The sequence below is a fragment of the Equus quagga genome, chromosome 4, assembly GCF_021613505.1.
Source record: "Equus quagga isolate Etosha38 chromosome 4, UCLA_HA_Equagga_1.0, whole genome shotgun sequence".
NCBI classification, from domain to species: Eukaryota; Metazoa; Chordata; class Mammalia; order Perissodactyla; family Equidae; genus Equus; species Equus quagga.
In genome coordinates this window covers 130080053-130089834 of record NC_060270.1, presented here as the reverse complement: position 1 = coordinate 130089834, position 9782 = coordinate 130080053, and the positions used below count along the sequence as shown (strand labels likewise).

General features: G+C 37.8%; 1 pseudogene; it reads left to right on the top strand.

Moving 5' to 3' along the window:
- The first annotated feature begins 276 nt into the window (after positions 1-276).
- Positions 277-373, top strand: LOC124238787 (uncharacterized; annotated as a pseudogene).
- The last annotated feature ends 9409 nt before the right edge of the window (positions 374-9782 follow it).

Here is a 9782-nt window from a genome sequence, read left to right as displayed (position 1 = left end):
TACAACTATGTACTGGGGGGCTTTGTGGAGAAGAAGAAGAAGAAAAGAAAAAAGATTGGCAACAGATGTTGGCTCAGGGCCAATCTTCAAGAAAAAAATTTAAAGAGTTAAAATTTTATTTGTCAAAGGAATTTCACCATTTCAAAGATTTTAACAACATTTTCAGTTATAAAAATATATTCACAATGTAGAAATTCTCCTCTGATTTTGCCAGTGGGTAGAGAGAATGTTCCATTTCTACTGATTAATTTACAAGCAACTTTAAAAGTTTGAAGAGTGCTCACTTCAGCAGTACATATGCTACAACTGGAATGATAGATTAGCATGGCCCCTGTGCAAGGTGACATGCAAATTTGTGGTGTTCTATATTAAAAACAAAAAAGTTTGAAGAAATGTTAGACATTTTGAAGTAGTTGACATCATTTATCCAAATTGTAACATCAAATGTTTATCTTCTGTTCTTAGTTAATAACCAACCAACTGAAGTATATATCACATGTTCTCACTTAAGTGTCTTCAATTATATGTGGTTTCCTTTGCTTGGAATATAAAAACAGCAGCAACAATGACAACCTTTGCAATATGCTTCAAGACAAGCCTTTTTGTACTGGAGCAAAACCAAATTTATATACGGTTCCATCAAACACCCGGCTCTGTTGCCTTCAAATATACATTGCTAAGAAACTTCATTGAAAATGATACATTTCACCTATTACATCCTATTATGATCCAACATGATAAACAAATAAAAATGTTAATTAATAATAAGTTTCTTATCTTTGTTGTTCTTTCATTTTACTATAGGCGAAAATGATACAAAAACATTTGTCTACAATTATAATGACAGAGTAAATTTAATTTAATTTATATTAATGAGAAATTATCCTAGAGAGGATAACTTAATAACTATTATTATTCTTCATTTTCCATAATAAAAGTGATGTACACTCATGAAATATTTCAAACACAGAGAAAATCAAATTAAAAGTAAATCTCTTCTTCCCCATGCCTACTTTCCAGATCAGCATGGTAACATATGATAACAGTCTCTTTGTATTAGTGCAAAATTTTTATGTGAATACAGATACATACATATATAATTTTCTGAACAATAAGAAAAATCTAAATAGTGTACCTTTCTGTTCTTTGCTTTTCTCTCCTTAATATGTCTTAAGTATATTGCATATCAATATATATATACATGTTCACTCAGTATATATATATAGGAAAATTACGATTTAAAAAAATCAGTACACTAAAACTCTCCATACTAAGCAAAATCCCCTCCTTTTTGAGCCCAATTGTTTAATTTGTCTTAGTACATTTCTTGCCCATATATACAAACATTCCATCCATACTCCTTTGGAATGAAACAAGCTTTAATATCAAAATTTGAAAAAAAAATAGTTCATTTAAAAATTTTTTTAACAAAGAAAACCATAGTCACATATCATATACATAATAAATCTATTTCCCATATACCCTGGAGCCCTTCTGACACGCTTTCGTGTACTCAAGGTACACTGGATAAGGCATGTAGAATCGAGTTCAGACGATCACTTTCATTGTGCATAGGTGGATATTCCAAATGACAGGCATCTTTTCTGGTTTTAAGAAAATAAAATTACAATTGTTTTCATGTTTATTATTGCTTGGGGATACATACGGAAAGTGTAACTGCTCTTTAACTCTTCTCTTTAGATTACAGATCACAGCGATGTGAGACGTATAAATATTTCAGAATTTTATCTTTCAAATACCATGTTATTCTTCTTTTTTCTGCTAGAGGAATTCTGCAATTCACTCCCATTGGTCTGCTATGTGATGATATTTTGGTGGGGGGGGTGGATTGTAAATTTTATCTGATCTGAAAGCAAATACTGATACTTAATTTTAATATAGAGAACTTATCCAAGAAAAGGATTAATTCTTACAGTTTTCACCAAGTTCCATATTAAAATATATATCATTTAACTTTATATGGTAAGCTGTGTAATGACAATAAATAATAATGCTTGTGAATGAACAACACAGTTAAGACCTTAATTTCATCATTTAACCCAAAATTATATTAATTTACTAATTTATTGCTAAAACTTTAACCTTACCCATTCTAAGGGACACAGATCTCAGATATATCAGATTGTTGCCAGATACAAACATAGGTTCTTTATCCACCACACAAGAGGGGCCAAAATAAAAATGGGAATGCCAGGCTTACAGCAAGGAAAGAGCAGCCAGACTAGAAGATGGGAATTGGTTAGAACTTAGATCACCTTTTCAAAGGAAAAAAGGTAGGGGTTTTTCTTTGAAGTTTTAGGTAGGGGACGGGGAGCATGTGGCCTTGCTGGTGGCATTTTCCCACCAGCCTGCCTTTGCCTTGTGTGGCTGCTTTTAAGGAGGGGGATGGTGAGACAAGGGAATCTGCAGATAATTATCCTTGGTTGTCTGCCTCCATGGTGCATGGCGGATTCTGGTGCCAGGAAGCCAAGGAGTTGGGGTCTAGGAAGCTTCAGCTTCTTAATATTCTCTGGATATCAGTTTCCCTATAATAAAACTTCGAAGGATCCATATCTAGCAAAAATGTTAGCATGAGGCCACCTGGGCTCTAATAATTTGTAATTTCTATTTGCCTTGTGAAGTTCAGGGATACAAAGGTTTAAAAACCTAATATTTACGTCTGAGTGTAACAGAGAGAAGCAGGAGAAGGGGATGAGAGTTTTTGGTTTTATCCCCGTAAGTGCTGGGTTTAACGTAGGGGAACTGAGATCAGGGCCACTATCAAGATGATTAATATAAATGAAGAAGGATTCTGAAATGGGCATATAGTACCTTATTTACTATATTCTTACTTACTGCAATCACTTACTAAGTTCATATATTCATACAGAATGATTTAAAAAACAGTGGTTATCACCTGTCACATCTACCTGCTGAGAGTTATGATGGCAAATCCCACTCGTAGACTGACTCACTGGTTTGCTGAATAGTGATGTATCTTACATTATGAAATAGAGAAGAAATAATTTTAATTTTTTTTTCTGTAAAGCTGAAAAGAAAGACCATCGTTTATATTTTCAATGGCCACTCTCACTGAATTTGTTCATATTCCACAGAGGAAGAAATCTGTAGCCATAGCATATTGTTCCTAGGGTTTTGCGTTTGGGGTGTCAACAACATTTAAGGAAACAAAATACATTTTATAATGAAAAAGTTCAAAGCAGTCAGGTTATGCAGCTCTCGTTATATATCTTTACAAGTGTGTCAGGAGGCCATTTAGATGATACCTTACTGCTTAAGACTCATCTTTCTTCATTTACATTTTATCTCATTTCTACCATTCTGTCTTAGTACTTATCATCATAATTGCCTTGTAACGATTTTTGACACATACAGGAAGGAGAGGAGAGAAGGGTGTTGGGGTGCTGATACAGACATAAATTCTACTAAAGGTGCCATTTTAAGTTGACATGACAAAGGTAGTTTTAAATTTTTTCAAACTATTTTTTCATCAGAATCATTTTAAAATATATAGGAATTTCAGGTGGAAATACCAGGAATAGGTTGAAATGCCAACAGTCTCAACTTTAAAGCTCATTTAGAATTTTCCTTATATTAAGTTACAGCATTAAGAAATCTTAAATGCTGTTCCAAGTCATCATTTTCTGATGATAAGCCTAAGAAAACAATGCCACCTTATTAGGAAAGATCATTCTTTGAGTGTTTAAATGCTTTTGTGCCTCCAATATTAATGGGTCAGAACCTTCCCTCTTTGTAAATTTCTAATTTTTCAAATAAAATATTTATCCTTTTTTTGAACCAAAGTCTATCTCTATAGCTTTTACTCATTGTTTCAATATGTATGACTTAGAAATGTGAAAAATCAGAATGAAACCACTTTCATGAGGTAGTCTCTCAACTGTTTGAAGAAAACTATGAAAGTCTCCGGCTTAATCTCTTCTCTAAATTCAACGTTCCTTTTCCCACTTCAGTCTTCATCCTCTAAAAAAACTCCAAATTATCTCCATGTCCCTCCCACTTCCAGACGGGAGTACACAGTGAAGTTTTGCTGTAACTTCTTTGCCTAAATACTGTGTGTGTAGCAGTGCAGTATAATATGGGCTTCCTGGTAAGTTTTTGGTTATGTTCAGTACAGCATTATATGATCTCACTTAGAAAACACACACTCCCCAGAGGAAATCTTCTTATTCAATATTGTAGTTTTCCTTACAGCAGTTGTATTTATATAATGCCACCATTTCTGGCAGAATTTTAAAAGTGTGTATTTTGAAACAAACCGTAGGGAAAATGGAGTCTGGCCCTGTAAAACAAAAGATACAAGGGTCGTGGAGAAAAATGAAATGTCACAGAAATTATTTTTTCAGAGGCAGGTAGAACAGGAAGAAGGGAGGTAAAATCATTCCAAAGAGGTAAAATTATATACTTTTTAATAACCTACTGGGTTTCATAATCAACAGTCATTTACTCAATTCGAGCATATCATTCTTTGAACTATTTCTTAGATTCTTAATAAAAAAAAAAGAATAACCAGAGATATTTGGAGCATGAACAAAGAACATTAGGCTCATAGTAAGAAGTTCTAGTTCAAATCCTGATACTCTAATTAATTTGCTCAGAAAACACCAGCAAATGAATGAAATTCCGTGAGCTTCACATCCCTCAAATGCAAAGCCTTAAAAACTTGTGTTGAGCTTCTTTCCAGACTAGGTCTTAAATCAATTTGCCCTGCACAGATGTCATGCCCCAAAAAGCCATATTGTAAGTAATAGTAAAGAAATAGTAGTGTGTTGGAGGAGGTAATTGAGAGGACATGACCACCAGTTCACCTGAGAGCTGGATCTGGGAAACACAGTTTCCTCACTCCCACCCCAATGCTTGGAATGTACGTTCAGCCTTCAGCCCACCATTCCCACAGTGGAGCCATTTTCAAGGAGGCAGCCTTGAGAGAGCAATGTATTGTTAAGGCCATCTCAACAGTATGTGTGACTGAACTCTGTTAAGGCCTCTGTATAAACATTTAAGATTCTGGCAGGCAGGTGCAGAGAGCTACTCATCCTGAGGCCACCCAGGACAAGCCTCACATGTAAGTTCCTTTCTTGTTAAACTGCCACCTACCAATCTGCAGTGCCTCTTTCTTCAGATTCTCGTTTCCCTCCACATAGAATGGCCAGTTTGTGAACCAAGAATTGGCAATCCAGCCAGGAGACTGAAGAAACGGGACTTGGAAAAGAGGCCTCCGCAGGAGAAGTGCCAAGTTGGCCATCAACCTCTATGTGGGGAGGGGTAGTCTGTATGTCAGATGCTTGCGTGTGAGTACAGGGTCACCCCAAAGACGCTGGCTAGTTTGACGCGCTTATTTGAGGAACTGCTTGTAAGCACTGCAGCAAACAGAGAAATGAATAGCTGATGCATTGGGCTGGCTTCTACTGTGGCCAGTTTGGCTGACCACTGATGCCCAATTAGAGGCTGAAGTTCAAGTTAGAAAACTGAAAGAAGAGCTGAGGTTAGAGAACAACGTGCAATTGTCCGCTGCTCTACTGGCTTTGGGGCTGGGAGACAAAGTGGCAGAGCAGAGTTGTCAGTTGGAGACCTTAGTGTGCCCTTTAGCAAATCTAGGAGGGTGCAAGCTGCCGCCGATTAAGATCCAAGGGCTTGTGACGAAGCCTGATTGGGATGCTAAGAGGTGGAATCCCTAGGAAAGTGATGTGAGCTAAGAGGAGGATGTTGTGGTGATTGACACTGAAATGGACAAAGTGCCCCATGGTGTCGGACGCCTAATACAAAGGAAAGCAAAAGCACAGCAACAGCAGCCTCAGCCAGCAGAGCTGTCCCAATTCAGGAAATGTCCACAATGAGAGAATATACTCTCACTGAGCTTATTGCTATAGCAGCCAAGTTCCAGCAAAAGGTCAGAGAAAGTACTCAGTGCCCTATGGGATATGGGAGATGGGGAGATGGTGATGGCATTTCTCTTAAGGGGCAGGAGGCAGAGAAAATGAGCAACATCACCACACACCCTGCCCTCTGGCAGTGCCTGCCTGATGTTCAGGGGCTTCAAGATACTCACTCCCTTATAGACTGGATCATTCTAGTCTACAGGGAAACTTACCAAATGAGGTGGCTCTCTCTAGGCAAATGGGACACTCACAATCTATAGAGGAGGCACAACAATTTCTTAGGGAGTTGGGAATGAGACAAGCCACCTACACCCCTACCTTGGCTGGATAGACCAAAGTACTGTTCCAAGTTTAATACATATGAATGATCAACCTGTTGCCCTATATAAACAACTGGAAACACTGCCAAGACACTCAATACTGTAAATGTATGGAAGTCAAGGGAAACAGCCATTGCCCCAACTCTCACTGTGGCTTAACATGCTGTGCTGTTGAGAACACCAGGCCTCATCATAATGGGAAAGGCATTATCTACTGGAATTTGCAATGAGATGTCCCAGCCGTGTGGGTGAGTTACTTCACACCCCTAGGTGAGGGGGAACTGCTCAATGTCCACTGGGATCCCGTTGTCCTCCTGCGAGCTGGACCTGTTGAAATGCACTATAACTGAAATGGAACAAGCGCCAATGAAAAAGTGGAGAAAATGGGAGTCTGGTCTGGCATATCCCCCTAATCCATCTCCTCACACCTGACAGTGCTGCCTCCCCCAGGCAACGTGTATGATAGACACAATCAGGTTAAATTCTAAATGCTGCCAACCCCCCTTTCCTCAAGGTCAGGTGGGAACTTTCTATTTTCCACTAGTACAATCATTTGGCTGCCATCTTTGTTCTCTCCATTGGCCTGGAGGATGTTACAGCACACATAGAAGCCCTTACTAAATTCACCCAATAAGCCTTAAATGGTAGCCAGCAAACGCTGTCTTTACTGAATGCTAAAATATCTCAAATGAGAAAAGCTGTTCTCCAAAATAGGATGGTCTTGGACGTTGCTATCGCCTCCTAAGGAGGCACCCATACCATTATCCAAACAGAAGGTTGTGTGTTCACACCTATGAGTGTGAACAATACTCAACAGGTTGAACGTTCACACCTAATGTATCATCTTAATTAAGTCACATAAGGACACAAGTGAACGCCCTGAGTGACCAGACTCCCAGCCTAGGGAAGTTAATAAATCAATGGTTTGGATCATGAGGCTCTTGATGGAAAGAGTTGTTACTTATTTTGGGAATCATTATCTTAACCTGTGTTTTCTCTTGCATGTGCCTATACTGTTGCTCTGGCGTCTACCTCCAATGCAGTCAGATAGCTGCCCAGCGAGCCACCTCCAAGCTAATGAAACCCCTTGCTGATGGCTCAGGCACACTGTGGTAGATAGGGGCATGTAAGATTGTAAGAGCCAGTCAGGAGTGACAGAGTGCTAGAGGAGGTCATCGAGAGGACGTGACCACTGATTGACCCTCTAGCTGGACCCAAGCAATCAGAGGCTCATTACCCTCTCCTCTGTTCTTGGAATGCACATTCTTCCCACAATCCCCACAGTAGGAATCGGTTTCAAGGACACAGCCTTAAGAGAGCAATGTGTTGCTGAGACCATCTGCACAGTATATGTGACTGAACCCCCCAGGGCCTCTTTTAAGATTCTGGTGGGTGTAGAGATCTATTCATCCTGAGGCCACCCAAGAGAACACCCATATGTAAGTTCTCCTGCTTATTAAACCTGGCACCTACCAATCTGGAGGACCTGACCTCTTTCTTCAGTCTTTCCTTGCCTTCTGTGTTCGGGGGCCTATTTGCAAAGCAACATATAAGGTGGTTGTAATATTTTAAAACACTTAATTCTTATAGGATTTGGATAATATATCAAAAATCAAAATAGTTGACAAAATTCAAATATCCCACACTTGGTTGATAACTTACAGTAGTTTTCTGTATTGAAGGACAAATTTCCAAAGACATTAGAAGGCATGTTAATGTGTCCATGGCATAGGGAATTTCCTTTTTGGACTTCATTAAACTGAAAGATGATATTAACAATCTATATGTCTCCATTTATTCTTATAAATTTGAATTGTATGCTTGTATGCTAAATGGCTTGGAAAAAATGAGAAAGGTGATTGCCAAATATACAATGTTTGTTTGTGGGCATAAAAGCCCACTTGGTTTATGCTAATTTAATTAATCCTCACCTAATGCATACACAGTGTCCTGGTACTTAATGTACTGGAAAAATACACATAGCATTTTGACACCATCCTGTACTACCAAGAGGTAGCACTGTATTCTGACATTGTATTAATAAGTCACTAGACAGCTTCCACCAGGGATACAAGGTCATACTCTCTAGCTTTGTTTTTTAAATGGGAATTAATTCCCAGGGTAGAGCTGTCTTTATGATTTGCATTTGTTTTCTTTCTTTGTACATCACTAGTCTATGACACAACTCCTGAATGAATGTATATTTTAAAGAATCAGTATAATAACAAGGGGAATCAGAAATAGATCATTAGAAACAAAATATTAAATTTATAGGCAGTAGCATTGCTATAAATCTCACTGTGGGATTCAATTATCTAACATCTTCATTTACGTTTTTGTGAACTTGGAATTCTGATTCTCTCTTAGCTAAGAAGACAGAACAACTAATTGCTTTGCATTCACTATCTTGGCTGAAGAGTGAGAAGCTAAAACCCAATTTCTCCAGTAATTGCTACATTTGTGAAAAACAGCATCAAAGCCTTGACGTGTCTCACTGTAGTCTCTTGGGAAGGCTCATGTCTAATTTTTATGCTGATACGGCTCATAATATAGTCCTCTGACTCTTCTATTTGCTCTTGCAATTACAAGGTTCCTTATTCTATTGTGAATATTCCTCGGAACTAAGATTAGCTTAACTGAGCTGCCTTTGAAAACTTGCCTACCCATCAAATGTGTCAGGCCTAATGCAGGCAGTAGCCAAAGAAAATCAATGAACAGCACACTTTTCTGCTTCCTGCAATGATCAATAGGATTCACATAATGGGTGGAAAATTTTTAATCATGACAACTCAGAATCTTCTTAGCATAAATCTCCTCTGCATTATAACCTCTCCATTTCCCACTTCCTTAATTTGCAAGCATTGAGTAGTAGCTACGTAGAAGACATATTATTAAAAGTAATACAATTAGAACTTCACACTTCGATAGTAATGAGTTTAGATCTCAAAGGCCTATTTTCTAGATGTGAAGTCTTTTATATTTTACATTTGAAATCTACAAATTGAAGATATTTTGTTAGAATGTGAACTTATTCAAATGCAACTTAATTCAAATATTCACGTTGAGGTAAGGAAATAGTATTTTGATTTTTTTCTTCATTAAAGTTTTCAAGTCATATTTGAGCTTTTTAAAACTAAAATTAATTTTTGTTTTTTGATTTTGTAAGAATATGCGTCTCAGAGATGAAAAATCAAAGGGCTCAGAGTTGTAATACTCAATAGTGAGGTCTGGGGAAATATTATAAAGAGAAATGCAGCTCTACAATCAAAGGTGAACAAAATTCATTTCAAATCTAGGTTTTCTGTCATGAATTTATTATTTATAAATCTATGGATTAATTGATAAATTAATTAATCCCCCAAACAACAAGTGATTTCCTTCTATGTGATGTGTGCTGTATTAGCTGTGTTAGGTGCTGGGCACACAGAGACAAAAGGCAGTTCCTGCCTTTGAGAAGTTAACAGTATGCTTATATACAAGTGGGAATTTCAACTGAGGCAATCTGAAGGGGGATGTGTGTGCGCCCATGCGCGCGCATGTGGGT